This window comes from Paralichthys olivaceus, chromosome 1, assembly GCF_024713975.1.
Source record: "Paralichthys olivaceus isolate ysfri-2021 chromosome 1, ASM2471397v2, whole genome shotgun sequence".
NCBI classification, from domain to species: domain Eukaryota; kingdom Metazoa; phylum Chordata; class Actinopteri; order Pleuronectiformes; family Paralichthyidae; genus Paralichthys; species Paralichthys olivaceus.
Window position 1 is genome coordinate 2,174,903 of NC_091093.1, and position 23,581 is coordinate 2,198,483.

Consider the following 23,581-nt stretch of genomic DNA (forward strand, 5'->3'; position numbering starts at 1 on the left):
TTAATTTGCTGATGTTCTCTGCTACACGTGGCATTTATTGCACTTCTGCCCGTCCTGGGAGAGGAATCCCTCACATGTGCCTCTCTCTGAGGTTTCTACATTCATGTCAGCTCCAAGGCAATACTCAGCCAGAACTGTGCAACAGGCGGGCACCCCAGATCATGTGAAGAAACGTACCAAGGGTCTTTCTCAAAAAAACATACATCTGGCGTCACCAATAACACTCATGAGATACAGTTTGCAAGGGGTCAGGTAAGTCATGTGAACAAAATTATAATGGATTTGTTGGTGGTCAGGATTCATAGAAGTGAATTTAATATTAACCCACAACCTTGCTCCAATCAAAGTCCCAGAAAATCCACCCACCACACTTGGTCCAACTGAAGTGTTTTGTATGAAGTTTTCAATTTGGTCCGTACGCCAATAAAAAGGTGATTTTCTTGCCACTAAATACTGTTTTGGCCACAGTCAGCCTCCCTGCTGTGTCCAACTTTGTTTCCTAAATTTTTATTTAACATTACGTCTGGCTACTACAACTACACCCTTGGTCTTTGTGGAAGATGAGGGAAGTACACTACCCCTGACCATTAAATACAATAACCACAAACAAGTAACAGTATCCATCTCAGTGCACTTAGGTCCTTTCCTTCCCCAAGCAAAACGAAACCAAAGACAAAAAAAGGACAAAAAACCCTGCTGCATGGTCACCAACAGCCTTTGAGTTGTCCTCTATAGCCTCCCTTAAAGTCACCATTTCTACCCCTAAAATTAGAACGTAGCAACTGAACAGATCAAACTCAGTGGGATAAACTAGTCAAAATGGGAGAGTTTGGCTGAGAGCGGAGACCTTAAGCTGCCATCTTGTCCAGCCGATCACGTGACTCCCTAGTCAATCAGTTAATCAAAGGTTTTTCTTGATAGTTTTTCGTTACTCTTGTTGAGGGTTAAGGGCAGATGATGTCACACCTTGTTAAGCCCCATGAGACTGGACTGTGAGTGACCGGTTTTAGCAGGGAGACATGAAACGTGGGAGGGATCTTCATGGAGGTAGGTAGTTTAAGTCTGACGGCTGAGGGATTAATGATCTTGGTTATTTCAAAAGGACCAACGTACCGGGAAGCCAGTTTTTTCAAGCTGGAGAGGTAGATCAGGGGAGGACAGCCACACCTTCTGACCGAGCTGATAGGCAAGAGCGGGGGTCATCAAAGTGTTGGTTCTAGGTAGAAGAGCGGAAAAGGGCAGACTGAGCCTCTTTCCAGACCTGCTGACGGTGGAGGTTGGCCTGAATAGACAACGCCAACACACCCTTCTCCTGGACAGGGAACAAGGGGGGTTGATAGCCCAGACAAGTCATAAAAGGGAACATACCTGTGGCCGAGCTGGTGAGAGAGTTGTGTGGGTACTCGACCCAGGGAAGCTGAGTGCTCCAGGAGGTAGGATGGTGGGCACAGATGCAATGAAGAGCTGTCTCCAGGTCCTGGTTAGCCCACTCTGTCTGACCGTTGGTCTGGGGGTGATATCCATAGGAGAGACTAGCCATGGCCCCCAGCGCCCGACCGGCCTACAAACAATACCCAGCAGGCCTTGTGAGAGTTCAGCCTTTTAGCAGAGCGCAGCTAGGACAGGTTCTTGTGGTCCCTCCAGCCAATGTCCACCACTCTTTTCTACATCATAATTATTCTCTGCAGGGGAGAGACGAGGGGAGAAAAATGCACAAGGATGCAGCTTGAGGTCCTTGGGAGAGCGCTGGGAAAGGACTGCCTACCACAGTATCAGAGGCATCCAACTACACCACAAAATGCAGCTTAAGGTCAGAGTGCATCAACACAGGTGCGCTAGATACCTTCTGCCAGCAAGTCATTAATATACTTCTCCATGGACTCTCTCTCGGGACGGGAGACTCACAGGTGACTGGATGGGTAAGAGGAGCCAGGGAGCAGGTCAATGGCATAGTCAGAAGGCCTGTGAGGAGCCAGAATTTGGGCTTTAGTATTAGAAAAAACCTCAGCAAGGTCATGATACTTGGAGGGAAACAGCGTAATGTCAGGAGGAAAACAAGTGAAAACACTGAAACAAATGAAATTGTGATCAGTAACTGCAAACAACATAAATACAGAAAAAGTAGACTGAATCTGAGATAAAACAGTGCCTTAGATAGGCACAGTTTATTATAGAATTAGAGTCAAGAATTGTGAGGGTAAAAAAATCTAAATCTGCCCAAATGACTCAACTGACATGAGAGCCACTTAAGGGCGTCATTATGCTTCAAATAGTGAAAATTTCTATTTACAACAGTGGAACTGTGAAGTAGAGATTTTTGTAACTTTCTGGAACAAGCATGGTAACTTTATGCATTAATTGACAAGGTGTTTTAAGGTATAATAAGAGGCAGCGTTCAAACTCTTAGGCTCTCAAGCTTCAATGAGATTTCAGAGGGGCTTGTCTATAGTAACGGCATTTCAATTTCTTTCTCTGGTCCATATCACACTTGCCTGATGGAATAGCTTCTATTCTAATGAATGCAGGTGCCTACACAGGCTGGGCAATGACTTGCACTTTAGTCTCACCTTAAGCGTAACACTTTGCTTCCATTTTGTTCTGTTTTATGAGCATAACTATAGTCATTGCATGTTGCAACACATTCAACCCAAACCAAAATCTTTCACCGACATTAGCCATGGTGCTTTTGCTTCCTAAAGCAAGTATGGGAACCTGGTGTCTGGAGTCTGTACTGGTGCAAATCACCCCAAACACCTCTGGTCCATCAAATGTTGCCTTTTATTCATTCCCAAATATGTAGCCTGTGAACATATTCCAACCAACAATAACATTTGTCAACATTATGTAGTTTGAAATTTTGGTTGAAAGAGATTTTTGGCAGAAATTGAATATCAAATAATCCTAGTGATGTCATCTAAATTGTATGAGTTGTTGTTTTCTTTACCATAGAATGGACCCTTTATATTTAAAAACTTTGTATTCACATGGAGGGGGGTCCTCTCTGTGGAGGCCACCATGTTATTTACTGTCGTTCAAACTGGACAAATTGAAACCTTTTGAGTTTTCATGGCAACTGAAGTTCATCACAGGTTCTCTTTCAGGTTGGGAAGGGGAGGGTGAGGTGAGGAGTGTTTAGCTGCAACATGACATTTCACCACTAGATGTCACTAATTTCTACACACTGAACCTTTAAATATATAAATAATTTTTAAATATAATTCCTAAGAGACAAGGTGGTTGTATGTAATGTTGTCACAGGCCGTTTGTTGGGTAGCATGACATGACAGGGGTCATTCATTCATTGGAACTGTTTCCAGCTACTGAAGTGCACATGCAAGAGTGTGTGCGGTGAGCTGCAAGCTGCTGTGATGTGTCTGCACTTCATTTCCCAGAGAGCCTCTATTAATTGTTGTGGCATCTTTTTTGTGTCATTATAGATTCATCTGATTGTTATTAACGAACTGAGTTGTGAAAAAGTGAACAAATCCCAAAAGCAGTAGTTTTAAATGCACAATTTTTTGTGTATCAGGTGAACATCCAAAGAAAACAAACTCTGGTTATTCGAACAAGTTCAGTTTTTAATGGAAATTACTTGACTGACGTGTTGCCAAGAATGTTGAAAGAGGACAAAATGTTGCCTGTTGTGTTGTCTTTCATGATCTTATTCAAGTAGCCAACAAGTCAAAGCAAATGAAGCCTTTAGAAACATGTCAAAGCCTCATATCACATCCCAGCTCATTTAATATAATGTTCAGGGGGAGCCACCCTACTTCAGACATAGACACTGCCACATCAGCACTGCGTGTGTCTCTGCATGTGTGTGCCTGCGTCTCTCATCTGTATGTGTACGTGTGTGTCTATGTGCTCTAAATGCTGATTGATGTATCTCTGGCTTTGTCAGCCCTTTGGCATAGGTGGAACAGGTGTGACTCTGCCACAGAGCACAGCTCAGACAAGCCATATCACAGCACAATGAGGTCATTGTGCAACACACACATTCCAGCACAGGGCCCTCGGACTTTTACAGGCGGGAGGTAGCCATCTGTGTGTGTGAGAGTGGGTGTGTAAAAGTGTGTGTGTGTGTTGCTGCAGGTGAGGGGGATTTGGAGGAGATTTGCTCTATGAAAGGGATGTGCTCACCAGATGCGTGTCCCTACAAACTCTTAGAAACACCTCCAAGGCTCAGACACACACACAGCAAGAGAAAGACACAGATGGGCCAAGTGACGATTCTCCAGAGTTGCAAAATCAGCGTCTTGTGTGTGTGAGAGTGGGCGTCGGGTTAAGTGGGGCTGGCTGGGTTTTCTCCAAACTTGTCACTCTTGTTTCAGATACAGTCAAGGCTTCGCTGGTTCTGCTGGACCCTAGGGTCCATTAGTACATTATGGATGTTACTATGGTGATCAAGTCATCTGGTGTGACTCAGGCTCATTCAGTGGCATCTGTGTTTGTTTGCTTCCTGGTTGATGCTTCAGCTTTCTGGTATTACAGTAACATAATGTGACATAGCACGTGCTAACTTACTACTTATTTCTGGAGGTAAGGTGAGGTGGACCATGCTTTGTGTGTGTGTGTGTGTGTCTGTGTGTTTTTGTCTGAGTGGTGTCTAATGCTATCTCCAGGGTTGGGTATCTGGACTGGGTCCCTTGTAGCTGCTTTACAGCTTAACCAGCCTTGACTTGCTGTGTGGTGACATGTCTGCACTACACTGACGGGATGACTGGGAGGATCTGTGTGTGTGTGAGTGTGTGTGTGTGTGTGTGGTGTGTGTGTGTGTGTGTGTGTGTGTGTGTGTGTGTGTGTGTGAGTGTGTGTGTGTGCGTGTGTGTGGTCCAGGTATTACTCATGTTGTGGGGACCTGAATCTGTAATACAGCCACATTATGGGCACTTATGTTCCTAATGGGGACAGAAACCAAGTCCCTGTGACATAAATCATTACATTTTAAATATCTTTTAATGTTTGGATTGGGTTAGGTGTATGTTAATATGTTAAGTCAATGTAATGTCCTCTGAACTAATGGAGACACGATGTGTGTGTCTCTGTGCCTGTGCATATGCTTGTGGGGATCAGACAGGGTGTAAGGCTGGAGGCTGACTGCTGGGCTATGCTTGAAAGACTTCTGGCATGTGCTGGTGCCTGCATTTTTCACTCTTGACTGGAAGCATATGCTGTAGCACAATCGAGACAGTGTTAGACAGGCTTGGCGTGAGGGACTCAGGCAGCTTCCTCCACATCTGGCAGCGCTTGGCCCTCCTTCCAGGTGAGTCACATCCCCCGGGAGAGTGGCTCTGCTGCGGTCCTTGGTCCCTCAGCGCCTGGGCATCTGGAAGTGTCTGAATCTGTCTCGTAGTCACATCTATCTCCACATGCTTTTCCAATTTTATCACCCCCCCCACCACCACCTCTGTGGCCCCCGACCACTCACTAACCCCTGCTGTGCCCCAATCACCCCCACCTCTGCACTCCAGGTGACATGGTTTAGCATGACAGACGACCGAAATTGACAACACCACTGAAGATGTGTACAGAGAGGAGTACAGGAGTCAGGTCCAATTTGTATGAATGTTAATTCCTTTAGAGTATCAAGGACAGTGAAAAGATCTTTCTGGCTTATTACATCATTAATTCATATTTAATCTTATTTCTATTATCTATTATAACATTGTAATCAGTATATTATTTGCTGAGATCTGGGATAATGGCAACTTCACTAAAAATGTGTTAAAAGAAACATAAGCAAAACCATACTTTAGTCAGATTTTTACACTGCAGTCCTATATGTCTTTCAAAGATAATCTGCATGAGAGTTGGAATCAGTTTTTCCATAAAGTAAATCAGGTAGCCATGAGTGTGTGTGTGCGCATGCATGTGTGCAAAGAGGAGGGAAAAAGGGGTGGAAGGGATCCCCCCAACCCTTAAACAGGAATGTCACAAGCAGTCTGGGTAATTATGTCCCTTAGCCTAATGGCTGTTAGGGAGGCCCAGCTGTGTATGTGTTTCTGTGTGCGTGTTTGTGTGTGAGTGTGTGTGTGTTGGCCTGGGGAGGAGAGGGGGGTCGACTGATGGGAGTTGCATGTGGCAGAGTGGATTGATCATGACACAAACAGATGTATGTTGGTGGAAAACATGTTGGTGTCCGCGTGGAATGGGTCTATCCTGATCATTAAAGAGATGAAAATAAACATCTTGCTCTGATTAACGGCAGCCGTCCCGGCGGACTTGTCAGCCTTGCCGCTGACACACCACGCTGAGGCCACACATATGTGTGTTCAGATTTTGGTTTAACATAAATGTGTTCCTGTTTAGAAACTGGTGAGCCATGTTGCAGCTGCAAGGCATGAGTGTGTGTCAGACTTTAGGCAAATCAAATGGGCAACCATTTATTCGTTTTGTTTTCTAGGTGTCTAATTGGAGATCTAGAATGGATAAGTGAAAATGTACAGTCTTTTCTCAAACACAAACACACACAATGTCTCTCTCTCCCAGGCTATTAAGAGAGGAATGCTGCATGCTGGAGAGTCACATTTCACCAAAGAAGCAAAAAAGATGGAGAAAGTGTGCAACAATGAAATTGAGTAAAAAAGAAAAAAGATCAGGTGGGACTCATATTAGTCCATGAGGTTGATGTATTTGTAGTCATGTGAATGTGTGTTTTATTGTATGTGTTATTCTACCATTGTTTAAATGCTGTAGTGCATGTTCTACTGAATGCCATAAGGAACAAGCATCTGGATGACTAATGAAATGAGCTCTTTGATTCACTGAGTGTCGTATACTGGGGTGAGACTGGTGTGTTTGTGTGTGAGGGTGTGAGTGCGCGCACCACACAGACCTGCTTTCTGGACCCTGTGAGTGTCAGTGTCAAGTAGAGAGACTGGCAGTGTAGTAAACAATCCAGCCCACGCTCCTGGGATTACCACTGTCTCTTTGTCTGTTCATGAAGAGGGCCTGAAACACATTTGCCCTGACATTTAGTGGGAAGAAACAAAGTCAAAATTGGCTGTGTTGAGTCCTGCGTAAACCACTTGAAATGGGTCTTGTTTACTGATCAGTTTATGTGATGTCTTTAGTTCTGCAATGCCAGCCCTCCTAATGAGGCACCTCTTGTCTCTTCTGTTGAAATAATAGCCTCAGAGAAGATTTTATGTGCGTGCGCCATGTGAGCATCGATCAGTCCAGACTTGTAAAACAGCCTCCACAAACCAATTTACCTTGCTGTATTCATTTCAATTTGCCTCACTGATGCCATCTTGGGTCAAGCTTGTTTTGGAAGAAAAGCAAGCACCTGTGAACCAATGCTGTGAATCCAACCCTTCTTCCTGTGCATCTTAATTACAACATGAATAAAAATCCTGTTTGAATTTATGTCAGAATCAGCTTTTTTGGCCATTTATGTACGTATGTATTGGGACAAGCAGAGTACGGTTATAATCTTTCTTGAAAAACTTCAGTCTTACTTGAATAATTTCAAAGGTTTATTAATGAGAAAAGTCTTGCCTCTGAAAGTCAACAGAATTTAGCCTCCTGCTGACCAAACTAGCCAAAGAAAATCTTTTCAGAATTAGGTTTGATGCCCAAACCCAAGCAAACCATCACCATAGTGTGGGTACATTTCTAGGTAACTAACAAATCATGTTGTCTCAAAGAGAGCATCATATCAGTTTTTTTCATCCAGGTTTTGACATATCTATCGCTGAAAGTACTATAATTTATTTTCCTTGAATCTTGATCAGTAATCAATGATCCACAGATCTCACTATCAACTGTTTTTTTTTTGGAACTACTGTAAACCAAAGAAATATTCACTATGAAAACTGTGAGTAGTGCAATCACAGCTTGACTCAACTCTGTCTCAGGGAGGAGGTAGAAATCTCTATCTCAATAGAAATGGATATCTCAGTTCTCAAATTTGCAGAGAGAGAATTCTGTTTTTTTATCACCTACATTTTTTATTTCAGTGGTTTCCTTTTTACCAAACTATCTCTTACCAGCTCTTAAAACAAGTGTCCCTCTCAGCCCCTGGAACAAAAGCGATGAATGGCGCTGTCGTCTCATCGCGTCAGCCCTGACGCAGGCCACCGTTGCATGCTTAGGGGCCCTTGGGAGCTGCTGGGCTCTGTGTCAAGACTCTACTGCTACAAGTCCCAACACAACCCTGACACAGCCATGCCACAACACAGGCCCTAAGGTAATCTGTCTCTCTGCCTTCACATGCTCACAAACTTTAACTTGAATCATGACGCAGTAAGGTAGAATAGACATTGATTATAGAGAAGAGACATAAAACTTGCAACTTCAGCAACTCCGTTTTATTTTATCAAATGTATCTGAACCAAATCAAAAGTGACTGTATGATGTTTAATTGAAGGAAAAAAATATTTCAACAAATTCATTCTACAGTGTACTAGCTATACTTCCAAACCACAAGCTGTTTTCAGTGGAAGGTTCTTATTTTCACAAGCTGCCCATCATTGGCTAAGAGCATCCACATTGACTCTCTCACCTTCCTATGACTGGGGTCTGGATGATGCATGATTCATTCACAACTAAACCTCACTTAACAAGCTTCAAATGTCATTTAATAAAAACACTATTTTCAGAATGTCTGAATCTACATTTGCCAGTTTGACTTCAGAAAAATGGTTGCGGCACCAGAGGCATGGTTGAAAAGTGTTTCCTAAGTAGTCATGGGCAAATTGGTATTATAATGGCCAGGCCACATGCAAACATTGTTTTAAGTAACTAAAACTGAGATTTATACAAACACCTCTCATAAATGCAGATTTTAAAAAACTCCAGTTTCTGTGTATTTTTGTAATGTGTTTCTGGATGAAAGATCTCATTAATTACGGTTCATCTTCCAGGGACAATGAATGTCTACACAAATGTTTTCTTCAATTGATAATAAGGTAAATAAAAAATTATATTGTGGTGCTACAGAAACTAAAGTTAGTTAAAATGTATCCTCTGGGCATCATGAATCAATCCAGCCTTATATTCAAATAAAAAACACAAATGTTGGTCTCATGACCTGAGGGACACATGGCTTCCTCGGGAACATTAATGTTTGTGCAAAATATCATAACAATCCATCCACAAATATATATTTTAATGATGTTATTTCAATTTGGACCAAACTGTGGACCAGCCAGCATTACCATATCTAGCACCACACCATTAGCATGGTTAAAAGCACTTCAGAGTCTTGCACTTTAAATGCCCCCTACCCCCACCCTACCCATCGTGACTGTCTCCACGAGGTAAAAGGATGTAATTCTTCCTGTGCTGAAAAAAAAGCATTGCCAGTGAACATAACCCAGACAGAAAATTAGAAGTATAAAATGGAAATCTTAGGCTACAAATGTACAAGATGTGAACATCATTTATTGTTAATAAATGTATCAGCCCAAATGAAAAAACCTGCTGAACACATGATCCTTATTCTGTATTTTAGAGATTGTTTTTAGAGGTGCAAGTGAATGTGCTTCCTGGCTTGTGGCTCCTTTTGGGTAAAAGAGGGTGATGTTCTCTGATGTGGGTCAGAGTGAGAGGCAGCAGATCAAAGATGAACAGAGGCAGGGGGGTTAGATGTAGTGGTGTGTTTGTTTGGACCAGAGTTTGAGGAAAAGTGGAAAGTCCAGTGGTGGTTAATTGGTGTGTTTAGGTCTGAGGTCATGAAGGTGGCAACAGGAACACACCGCTCAGCCCTGAGCGGCAGATGGATGTACAGCCACCGCAGAGATGCTGCTAAATCTAATCACAACTAAACACTATGAGGACACGCACAGACCCTCTCTTCTTCTTTGCCACTCTGATCCTCCCTTTCTCCTCCGCCCTCCTACCCCCTCTCCAAGCTCTCGCTGTGCCCAAAGCCCAGGGGAGGTCACAATGTGTCACAGCAGCAAGGCCTCCAGATGAACCTGTTGGTAAGCACCCCCCGCATCTAACCTCTCTGCACCACCTCCATACCCTGGAGGCCTGCATGACCTGAGGCATTCAAGATCAAGGAAGAGCAGAGATGATCATGAAATGAGGATGTTTTTCCTTTGATTTGTTTTCTCCACCATTTCATCAGTGAGTTCATCCTTACTCGTCTTTAATTCTGTATCAATAGAGCAGTCAAACACAAAGTCTTATCTCCAGCTGGTCTGCTGACTGAGGCTACACCGCCAACACTCCAACACTGACTGTAGATTTTCAATATTGTCTTGTATTATTAAGTGTCGAACTAGGATTAATCTGCAGGAAGGGTTCACTAAAATGTCTGATTTGTAACATAATAAATCCAAACTGTGGTCCAGTCGGTTTCCTATTGTATCTATCGTAGATACAATGTTTTTTGTGTTTCCTGTACTACGTTCATTGAGAGGGCCTTGTCATGTTGGCACAGTATAGTGGGAGTTTAGATAAAGACTCATAACAGAGCTTTTCAGAAAAAAGGAAAATTCTAATTTACACCCAGCAACTTCTTAACAGTAGAATTTATAACAATGCAAATATTAAATATACATATTATATTTATTTCTCGCAAATGAGCAACCATTCCTTCTCTTATTGTATCTAAACAGTAAAGCCATTGACGGGCTGATATGTGTAATATAGATTCCAAATACAGATCTACAATAGATTTTCTTGTGTTGTGTTTTTATAATTTTGGTTTATAAAAGTGGTTTGAATTGTGTTTTGTAAAATAGTGCATTTGACAGATAAAAAGACAGAGTAAAGAAGTCTAATTGCTGGGCGACTGTGAGCCTTTCATCATGTGTACACCTAACATGTTTTAGTTATATCAAGTCAGTTATATTTATGTAGCCCAGCACCACAAGTCACAAGTTTGCTTCAAGGGGCTTCTCAGTCTTTACAGTATGTGACATCCTCTATCCTTATATCCTTGATCTGGATATGGAAGAGCCACCTGGAAAATCCATTTGATTGTGAAAAACTGAGTTCCTTTAAAGGGTAATATTCAGGCTATTGACATTTTGTCTAATTTTTATGACAAACAATTCACTCACTAGCTATCTTGCTACCTCTGCAATCTGCTTTGCGTTCTGTCTGAACACAGCAATGATAATAAAATCAATTAAGATTATAAAGTCTGGAACAACTTTCTGTAATAATTTGATCAAATACCAATCAATCAGTCAATCAATCTATCAAATGTTTATTTGTATAGCCCATATTCACAAATCACACTGTCTTTAACAAGGTGTGACATCCTCTTCCCTTAACACTCAAAAAGTATTAGTTGTATAAACCAGCCACTTGCCAAGTATTGGCTTGGAAAGGCTGTAGAACCCACAACCCTGCACAGGATAAACATTAGTTACACAAGACCCTAAATCAAAATCTAACCTTTTTGTGGATGTGAATTCATTCAATCAACCTCTGCCCCCTCTAGTGATGCCATTGCCACGGTTTGGTGTGATGACCCAAGGTGAAAGATTATGAAAAGTGCTGCTTATATTAAAATGATTCCCTTTGTGAGTCGCTTTGTGACAGCCCTAGCCAGATAAAAAGGCGTGTCTGCTAATTTAGTTTTCAATGAGATCACATAGCTGTCAGAGGTGAGGACAGACATGGATGTAATGGTTACCAATCCCCTGAATCTCCTTTTTGAAGGACAGTGCCACTTGTCAAACCTGATCTTCCCTCGTGGTCAGGGCTGAGTAGGCCATATGTACCTTTGATAGCACCACAGAGCCAAAGGAACAGCAACAGTGCCGCATGGCTGAGATATGACTTAATACCACACAGGCATTGACAGACATTTTATAACAGCTATTCTAAAATATGTTTACAGTTCATGACAAGGGAGTTCAATTAATAGGATGTTGCAAAACAGCAAATATTTACTCACTAACATTAAATTTTGGACCATTTTTCTGAAATGTTAGCTTTATTAATACTGGTTAGGGGTGTAACAGTTTTCCAAATCCATGATTTGGGTTTCTGAACCACATTTTAGTTCATACCTCGTAAGAAAAAAAGGGGGGTGGATTCATTGAATCATCAGGATTTGGAATAGTAAAGAGAGGAACATTTAAGAACATGTTGGACTTGATTTCACATACATTTACACACACACACAAAATAAAATATAAAAAAAAAAATACTGTATATTCCTTATCCAAGGTTCCATTTACAAGACATCACACTCCCCAGCAAGGAATTGCAGGTCCTCTTGGGGAATCCATGGGATAAATATTATCTTAAAATCTGAAGTAAATAAATAAATAAATCAAGTTCTGGGTGGACCCCAGGTCACCTCTAGGTTAGGTGTAGTCAGAAAACCTCAAATGAAAGGCACCTTGGAGGCTTCCATATAAGATGCCTAAATGTCTTGAACTGTCTCCTTTTGAACTGAATGTCTCTATATCCCTCTGGGTGTGTGAATCCTTAAACTACATCTACTTAACTACAGAAAATTCATAATACCAGAAACAAATAATATATTTTTTGTTAATTCTAACCAATAAAGGTACAATTTGAGATGTGAGCTCATGAGGTCACAGTTTGTTAGAGTTACAGGGGCTTTAAATGATGCATAACCCTTCTTCTTCATTTTTGTTTCTTTCTTTGAAAACACATCCCTGAGTAACATTATCATGAGCTTTCTTTACTAATGTGGGTGAAACACACACCGACTCCCGTGGTCTCAGCCTGACTCACATTTCCACTAACTCTCAGGACCAGCTGGGAATCCTGTTATTTATCTAAATAGCTTCTTTCAGATCAAATTTGATCAGTTAACTTTAATCATCTCATTGTCTAAACCAGCAGTTCTAATAGTATTGTAGACCCTATTCCAACAAAGCTACTCAAAGAAATTCTACCCTTAATAAATTGTACTTTACTGAATACAATCAATCTATCATTTGTATCAGGCTATGTATCACAATCCTTTAATCTAGGCGTAATTAAACCTCTCCTCAAAATACCCACTGTAGACACAGAGGTTTTTGCCAACTACAGACTGTCTTGAGCCGTTATTTGTCAGATTGATTTCAATTTGTGCAAATCAACTATGAGTCATCTGTGCACCCCACAGTAAATCACAGGGTTCCTCAGGGTTCTGTGCTTGGATACATTTTATTTACCTTATATATGCTTACATTAAGAATGATTATCAAGAAACAAATTTTAATTGCTATGTGGACAACCCTCTGTTTTACTTCTCTATGAAACCAGAAGTTTTGAATGTTTTGAGGACATAAAAACCTGGATGAACCACAGTTTTCTCCTATTATGCTCAGACAAACCAGGAGTTCTCATTCTTGGCCCTAAGCACCTAAGAGATAGATCATCTAATTATATATCTGATTGGCATTGTCCTTGCTCCCAGTGAAACCATCAGGAATATTTTTGATCCTGATTTGTCCTTTAGTTCCTTAAGGACTCTGCAGATTGTCTAAAATGCTGCAGCACGTGTCCTGACAAGAACCAAGAGAAGAGATGACATATCTTCTGAATTAGCTTCACAACACTTGCTGTTATATTAATATATTAAAATTCTCCACCTATAAAGCCCTTAATAATATGGCAACATCATACCTTTAAGAGCTCATCGTATCATATCACCCCACGAGAGCACTGCACACAAAGTCAAATGACTGCCATTTTTTCCTGTTGCCACCTCATTTTATTTTATGTTTTTCATATTTATTTTGCAAGGTTTCATACGTACATTTCTGAGCAGCTTTACCTGCAGCGGTCACCATTGATTCTCTTCGTCTGTTGGTAAAGCATTCGGGAATGGATGTCTGCCCCCTTCATTTTTGAGGGGTCCTGAATACACTATGGTTGAAGGGGTGTTTGAAGGGCTACTGTATATGGCCATTAACCCCTTCATCACACAGAGAAACGGAACAACACAACCACTTCACAGCCATGAGCAAAATGAGGGGTGGAGCCAAGTGTGTGTGTGTGTGTGCTGTCACTTTTCAAGCTTAAAAACATGATCCTGTGCATTTCACTTGAATTACAACCTGTGTCGTGCAAGTTCACATTTCCAAAAAACGACCCCAAATTTAATTACATAAAGATTAAAATTAACTGATTCATGTTCAAAAATGAACGGCATATCTTTCACTTTGATACCATATTTTCATTGAGCTACTCCAAATTATTCTTTTTTAATGACGCCTCCTCCATCCATCCCCAGCCTCCAATCACCACTGCCCACATCCCTAACTAAGTCAATGACTATACGAATATCAGCACCAGGGGCAACACCCCATCTCACGTAACACCTCATATAGGAGCATGCCACACAAAAAGTAATACAGCCCTGTAGCATAGCAGGAACAAACCACCTAAATCAGGATGATGTTGTTAAAAACGGAAAATAGATGGGAGGCATCGACTACAGCTTGTAAATGAACGTAGGTCATAAAACAGTATTTTTTATTCAAACAGCAATGCTTAGAGCAACATTTTTATAAAAAAAACAATGATCATTTTAAAAATCAAAGTAATCAAAGTGCAATTTAGAAATGGAACATATACCATGAGTCACTGGAGGTAAGTAGGCTAGCAAAGATAACAAATTGAAAAAAAAAAAAAGTTCTCTTCAAAATCAGAGTCAGAAATGAGTTGTGTATTGTCAGCTAGGTTTACACATACAAGGAATTTGCTGTGGTGTGTTTTGTGCCAGTATAAATATAAAAGTATAAAATATATAAACATAGGTAACAAATCAAATTAAAAAATATTAGAAACACCTGAGAATGGATTTTGCAATATGCTGTAAACTCAAGAAAAGGATTGCGCAAGTTGATCAATAAGAAATGTCCATTTGTAGTGTGTACAATTTGTCCGTCATTGGCCATGGAAAGTGTCACAGTCCCATGATTGGGTACTGGGCCTTACTGATGACTCAAGCAGCAGTCAGGGAAAAAGATTTTTTGTGGCGTTAAATCCTGGTCCTGATGGGCCGCAGCCTGCCAGAGCATGTGTCAGGTAGAAATTCTTCATAATTTCAATTTGGCTTTAGGTTTCACTTTCCTCATACTTTTCCTTGCTGTAGCACCTCTTTTCATCGTCTGTCTAAATTAGTTGATTATAGATCCTTTCTCTTTAAGGTAAAACCAATCTGCTCTGATTGGCCAGCTGGCCCAGTCTGTTGTGATTTGTCAATCGCTTCACAGCAAGTATCGGAAATGATCTCACATTACCTGGCTTTGTTAGGGGGCTGTCAGAGGCCTGACATCACAGTAATGCAGAAGTATTGGCCACATTTCTGACACAATTCAAGGTGTTTCAGGAGGTTTTTCTGTGGGGTAGAAGAGCTCCCTGTGGGCTTTTTGACTTTAACTCTTTATATGACCCCGGGTCATTAAGAAGAAACAAATACTGTTAAATGTGATAAGATCGTTATTAGCCTACTAACCCTATGGTATGCTTAACATACACACTGCATGTGCCCTACCTAACACACTATACATGTGCTTACTTAAGCTGCTTTCAGAGGAAGTGCATGTGGAAATGCAAATGACCAAGTAAGAGGCTCCGCGGTTTCTGCAGATTTTATCCTCCTGCCTTCCTCATATAAAGTCAGAGGAAATTCTGAATTCGATGTGTGAACACAACAGGGGATCCCCTGCTGGACTCAAAGCAAGCGAGTGGTGGGTTAATGACATCGCGACTGATGCAAAAATGAAAAAAATAAATATATAAACAAAATATCTCACAGAGAAAAGGCAGTGTCATTCATGTAGAAATGATACAGACAAAGATGTCTGGAGAGTTTGTGGTGATAAGAGTAGACGAAGGTGTCAGGGTGCTGTAAGCATGATCACCTGATCTCTGCAGCGGAGTTAATACGTCCCACCCTGCCTCTGCCTGCTGCTCAACCTCTCACCTGAATAATGCGGAGGATTTGTTGATGTTGTGAATTATTTTTGTGATGTGTGCTAAAAATATTTGAAAATAAATAAAGCACAGGCATTTGACAAGCAAAATTCTGCTACCAAAGGTCAAAAACAGGGTACCTTCATATAAGACTGCATGAAGTGAATTTCTGAATTTGTTTTACCTGCTTTTTGCAAGAAAGATCATTAAAAAATACTTCATGAGTTAACAAATGTGTTTACAAACGTGTCGCTGCATGGAAAGCAGTAGCCACTGATGTGGAACTGACTAAATTCTGCCCCACTTCAAGCTGTGCACGAGAGGACTTGTGCTGCAACACTATAAATATATTGAAATAGCTCACAGACTTAGCATAATACAAACATGAATGCTTATAGTATAGATGGCTGACACATGGGGGGAGTTCAGCACAGCTTCCAGTTGTGCCTCATCACCATCACCACACACACACACACACAACCTTCATACCTTACACATGAAATATTGTCATTACACATTCCTTAGTTACTACTGACTTCCTACTACACCCAGAGGCTTAGTCAAGAAATTGTCCAAGGGGTTGTAGTAACCCATTTCCTATCCTTTCTTCTCATCTGAGGTGATTAACTCCTAGACATCTTGTTCTTTGGTAATGGCCCACTGTTGAACCCAACAAAAGGGATCTTTGAGAATTATGACTGAAGTATTAGCTTCCATATGGGTGAAACTGGGAATTACAGGGGGCTGAGATGTACATCTGGCGATGAGTCCAACATATTTTTGCTGTTCTCTTTATGTTTATATGCAAATACTGGTTTATTTTTTTCTTGAAGAGTCACAAGTTGAGTCTTGCATCATGGCCCTGAGACATTGCAACCCATAACCCTTTTATTCATGGCCCCTGGGCCAGTGAATGTCTCTGTGTCCCTCGTCCCCCTGCTGAGAGATTCCAGAGGCTTCTCTCTTGGCCTCTCAGGGCTCCTGGGTCACTCGTTTGTCATCATGACCTATGACCCCTGTAGGCCAGTGTGCCGGGAGGAATGTCGGAGATGTTTACCTTCACTGAGACTGATGGTGTCCAGGTGGCTCTTTCTATCCTTCTTTTTTTCCTTTGGTTTTTCAGTCTTGAGGTGTTTTTTTTCTTGAGTGCCTCACTCATCTTGATAGTCCCACCTCTTTCTGTTGCAGCCAGCCTTGTGAATAATGCAGAGGTCGAGCAAGAGTATAGATCACTATGCTATTGGTGTGCTAATACTATTCCTGCCAATGGTGCCTACCAGCACAAGTGTCCCACCTGGAACGCCTGTAAAAGCTCTGGCACAAGAAAGAACGCTTTGCATTTGCGTTACAAAGTATTTAGATTGTCTTGACTGGAAAGTAATGAGAGAGAGAAAGCTATTGATTGGCCCTCTGTCTGGGTCCGGTCATCGAAAGCTCCACTTCCCAGTTTGTTAGCAATCAGACAGACAGCTGAGCAGCGTGGCTAGACAGAGAGGACAGTCAGTAATAGGTAATGGACCCCCACTTTCAGCTCCCTCCGCCCTCCACTTCAACTTGGTGCCATCTATCACTCTAGCACCAGACCTTCCCAGTGGCTCCTTGCTGGGTCCTCATCTACTGGAAACTCTTGGAAAGTTTCCTCCCCTGCCCTCCCCTGCCCTCAGCCCGCTCAGCCCCTCTAAAGAGCCCATTAAACAGTATTGTAATGCAAACAGTAAGTCCAAAGAGAGCAAGGGCCAGGTGTCGGGTGCAGAGGGGATGAGCGTCTAATGCAGCCATTACGATTGGCGGGGAGGGTGGGTGGATTATCATAAAAGCGTCTCTGCTCCCTCTAATGTGGACATGTCTGATCAATACCAGACTCCAGGGAGGGAATGAACGGATGAAGCATGAGAGAAAAGGGAGTAGTTTTATCAATCTATCTACCAGCTGAATGCTCTGTCGCCACAACATGGGATGGCCACAGAATAGTGGGAAGGACACTTTTTTCTGATGCAAAATTTAATTCATTTGACAATATGCATTTAAACATTATGTCATGACCACACAGCCACTCACTGTTAACAGTTTGAACCCGTATAAAGTCTTTATGGATGTATTATTTGAAAAGAATCATTAACTGACATTATAATTCCTCTAAAGAAGCATGCAAAACTGTATAAACAGGATGAGTGCTGTCTTTTTGATCCTAGGAAAAGTAAAGCTAAGCTGTCAGCCGTAAGTAATAGATGACTTGTTTTACACACAAACGAATGAGTGTACTGTAACAGACTGTAGTTTGACTATACAGTTCTCCATTTTGAACCCCACAAACACTACTACTTGGTTTTCGTACTGCCACCTACATCCCCTCTGCACAGATTCAATAACTTGTTGCCTAAAATGGTTTAAGCTTAATTTGATAAACGTATTATTATTATTACAATTTTGTAAGCATTTAGTGTAAGATTTTGCCAAACTCATATTGACAGTTCTCAGTGATACTATGTTAATACTTCTTGTCTAATTTTCATGAATCTACTTTTTCTACAGTATTGCACAAGTGTGATTCTTCATGCGTGTACCTTTACTGAATTTGAGATGAATCGTTCTTCTGTTTTTCACACTTTAATTCTTTGTTTAATGTTCTTTGTTTTGTCACCTTTTTTTGGGGATAAAATATTGTCGACAAATGTTTTGATTATTATTCTTGTTGACCAAATTAACACTGACATAGTGCAAAGATTTTCTTTTTTGTGTGGTGATAATGCTGAATAATCAGCTATGGATGCCTTATAATTGTGCATAATTAACACCACTTCTCAAAAAAAAAAAGCCAAAGATTTGTTGGATTGCTGGTTGAAATAAATTATCCATTGGAGAACATGACTAATAGACTGATCCAGTCATCACATTTCACAGATTAATAAATCAGTAAGAGTTCATATGTACGTTTATGTACTTGACGTCTGAAGCAAGCCACATGAGCTCAATATGGTAATATTGCCTAGTGTGTATGTGTGTGTGTGTGTGTGTCCACATGTGTCATGCAGCTGCACTGTATTTGTTCCTGGTTATGCCTTCACCTGCAGGTGTGTCCCATGTGGAAGGATGTCCTCACACCACATCAGTGGCACCTTGAGCAGACAGGCACATGGTTTCATTATACATATCCTATTTCTAGAGAAAACTGGTGTTTATCTTTATAGAGCCACATACATAAGCACAGACTAGTAGTGCTTGTCTAAAAGTGGATCTTGTGTACTTTCTTTCTTTTCACACATAATAGTGAGTACTATGGGATTTAGGCTAACCTAACCTAAAGGACCCATAGCTGGGAAAAGGAAAAAACAGCTTGCATGCCAGTTAGCTTGCCCACTACATTACACTTCAATCCCATTTACTCACTGGCTTGTCAGAGCCTTGGGGTGCGTTCCAATTGACCATTTTGCTTATAAAGTTTCCTAACTTAGTGAACCTACTGGGAAGTATTTCAGAGCTTGGAAGCTGAATTCTTTAAATGATAAGAAAATGAACTTTGATGCATCCTATCTAATCTCCTTTAGCATAGGAAGCATGAGACCATCCTTTTCAAAAAGGAAAAAATGCCATCCCATAATTCAATGAGGCGGCAACATTTAAAAAGATGCACCGTAGAACACCATAGTTGCATCTGTATAGACCCACGTAAATATAGAAAAAAAACAGAAGAGCTGTTTCTCGTGACACGATTCTCAACTGATGTAAATCCTCACATGATCATCTGAGCTCCTGATCTCTTCTGTCCCACATGTCATGATGAACAACAACAAGCATATTGAACCTCACAATATTATCATCATAACAAATTACAAACAAGTTATTTCATATACTTTTATATCATCATATATAATTTACTTTAGCAAATATTTTTAATCTTTTCAATTATTATTTGAATTGCTCAACTTTCTTAACTTGTATATTCCACTTGTTATATTATTACATACTTTCAGTCATGTCTGTTTTAGCTCTCTTTTGCTGTTACTTCCTGTGAGTAATTTACTGTTTCAAAAAAAGCAAATCCTCTGATGTACATGGAGCTGCTCTGGAGATACAGTCATGTGCTGCGTCATCTGCTCAGTTTCTTTCAATAGATGAAGAACAGAGTATACACAGCAAAGCTCCACCAGCACGAACTGACACAATACTGGGCACAAAGACTCCATTTGCAGCCGGCATTAACATGTGTTTCATATCCTAATTGTTTATAGATATGATTCAAATTTTTGATTTCTGGTAAAAATTTGTCTAGCTCACATGACATGCTCCACAAAATGAAAACAAGCAACAGTCAGAATAAATATAGGTTCATTGAATGGCTAAAGGCTGTTAACTGCTGCCTCCTCTGGTTTAGAACGGAGGCACTTGAATTGTGTATTTCTGCTTATTATTGTGGGTGATGTAAAAACATAATTTCATTACTCTTGTGTTTATATAGTTAAAATACATCTCTTATAACCATATATAACCTATAACCATAGGTGGTTTGGCTGATTGGATCAGAATCTGTTGTCAATAACTCTTGGGCACATTTCAACCTGAACTCTCATTTGGTCAAGCTCTGTCTGATTTTTATTCTGATCAACCAAAACATTTGAATGCAGGTTTAGATAGTGTTAATGTCTATCAAGTTATTTATGGGAAAATGGATCACAGAAACACCTCAGCATTGAGACTTAAGAGAAACAGCAAATGATGCTGCCTCTAAAAATTTAATCAGTAATTGCTTCAAAACTGATATCCACAAACCTTAATTAGCATGTCTTTATGTTCCATATGCCATGTTTTCACTGAACTTGATACCATCACTATGGCTCCCTTTTACATTTACTTCTATGTCCTCCACACTTTGCTCCTGACTACAGAGAGAAGAATATATTCATAGTAAGCACTCATATCCTATGGTCTTGTGTTATCACTTGAAGTGCACTCCGTGCCTAGCTCTGCTTTCACTAATGCTGTTTTATATAAAAAGCAATCTCTATGAAAGCCCTGCACCTCCCACACGTGAACAGTCCTGACCTCCCCTCTTGTTACATGGTAAAAGCGCTCTCCTCAATTTATTTCTCATTACATGGTTTTCACATAATCACATACACACTGGTGAATGACTGGATCACATTCTGCATATCCACATGTGTATGAGTAAACAATAGAGTCCTATGTTGTAATAAGCCACGTCACACAACCAAAATCGTTTATTAGTTTAGATCCCTCTCCTCTCCGTTTAAAGCAGACACCGGGGGTTGATCTGCCCTCCGTGATTTACAGTGCAGTGAAAGCATCTGCATTGAATAATAGCGAAGAATGACAAGTAAACTGTGGCGTGGTGACTGGAGCATGGTACGGACAGTTTGCTGGGAGAGGGGAGGTGATAGCTCCCCTTTTGGCCTTTTGTACTGTCAGCTGAAGTGAGGAAAGGCAGGCTGCTTGGACCCACTTGTACGACACATGTGGCATGAACACATACACATACATGTGAAGACATGCAAGTGTAATTTGGGGAAGGTTCTGAACAATAGTCACCAAGGAGAGATAACAGATAATACAGCTTAAATCATCTAAAATCAGTGCTAGCCAATGCAGAACTACAAACTGATCATTAGTTCCAAAAAAGGCATGGTCCTCAAAGTGGAGGATTCATTCTTTAAGGTCAGTTAAAGATGTTTTTATTATTTAAATATGAATAAACAGGTTAATCATATGTATTTAATCAGACTAGGATCTTTGACTAACATTAACCAAGAGCTGTGAGAGTCTGAAAAGAACCATTATAGTTCTATAGACACTACTACGTGGATATTATCCTGCTATTATTATCCTCAGATATTGTGGTGGAGAGTATACATGATGTCTAATAAAACTTTACTTACATGTTCAGAGTCACTGTATTTGCAATTTGTCAAGCACAGAAATCAACAACATAGCACATGAACACAAAATATAATTCAGGCACCTTTGTTTCTAACACAATGAAACACTCTTAATTAGTGCATAATTGTAAATTCTAGGAGATAGGGTTGAGGTGACGGCTCGCGTTAAATGAAGGCCCTGCCAGCCAAGTGTCTCATTAAACGCAAAATGAAAGATTTCAAGTGTGCGTACTAGCTGTATTTCTCAAATAAAGACAGTGTATAGGAGTTTGTAATGTTCTCCCAAAGCTGCTCATCTGCTGAAGTACTCAAGCTCCTTTTGCTCTACCCTGCAGGAAGGCTAATGACAGACATGTAAGTAGGCAGCGTGACCTGTTCTGCTGCACATGGAGTTTATTTGCTGGGGGCACAAATACGTCTGTGGTGCTGCAGCCCAGGGAGCGGCAATCTGACAAGCAGTGCAGACCTAATCCAGGCCAGGTCTGGGGCAGTGTTTGGTATGCATCCCTTAGGTATGGAATAAATACAAGGCCGGTAAGCAGATCTGCTTGGCCTGGACAACTGCAGAAGAGTGGAGGGCTTTCCAACCTTGCGTTATATGCCTTGACGGGATGTCTCTTATCCATATATGTAACCTCATAACACTCTGAGCTTTTCACAAATAAGAAGAGCTTTGATCTTCTGTGGAAAGTAATGCAGTTTTAATGTCCAACTTCAAGGGCCATTTGCTGCATTTTTATCAGTTAGCAAGGCTGCTTGGCAAATTTCTGAATGTCAAGTCAGGGGGTGTTGGTAGCCTAGAGGTGAGACAAGCAGCTTTATGATTGGAGGGTTGTCAGGTTGAGTTCCTCATTGGGGGAATGTGGGTGGGGAAAGCGGATAAATAACACTCTTCCCTCCCTACAGCACTTCATTTCATTTGAGCTACCTTTGAGCAAGACATCGAACTCCCAACTGCTTTGGAAAGAAAGAAAGTGGGGAAAATGAGATTATAAATGAATCTGCTGAACGATGTAAATGTGGTCGTGTGAAAAGTGGTCAGTGGATAATCTCGGGCTAAATTTAGGTTTTCAGAAAAAAGATAAAAAGGAAAGTTTGTATTGCACTTTCTTTTTAGTGAACCTATAAAGTGTGTCTCCATCTGGTGGCATCCCACCACCCCCACCCCCACCCCTTTCTCCCTTAAACTGCAGCAGATAGAGCACACCAGGTGTACCTGTTTAAACTTGCTGTGTAATTTGTGGATTAGTAGATGCCTCTAATGGCGAAAATCATCAGAGCTTTCATTCTGCCACATGAAGGAAAGGGAGGTGTGTGGGAGCATGGAAAGAAAAAAAGACACAGACAAATTGTGCCAGTCTACACATCAACATGAGGAAACCTAAATCTGAAATGAGTAATAATCACTCTTCAATCTTTTCATGTGAATGTGTGAATATTGGTCACTTGGGATCCATGGACATCTGTTGAAAAATACACTGTATATACACAGTATACACAAGCATCTCTGCAATCATAACATCTTGAGTTGTTTGATGATGTGAACATCGTGATTCCTCAATGACATGAATGTTGCGGGAAAGCCTGCGTTTTAATATCGATTTAAAGGAGTAAACAAGCCAATTTTAGGAGGAAGTTCCTGTGTTCTGAACATAAGAGCCATTCCTACCCTGCCTCTGAATGGATCACCACAATATTCCTGACCTTTTCCAACGTCTTTTCCTGAAGCTAACCAACCCATCCAACAAAGGCATTAATTAGCCGATCAGAGGCAGGGTAGGCACAAGTCATCACCTACCTCGGGTGAAAAAAAAAACTGGACTATTGATAGATAA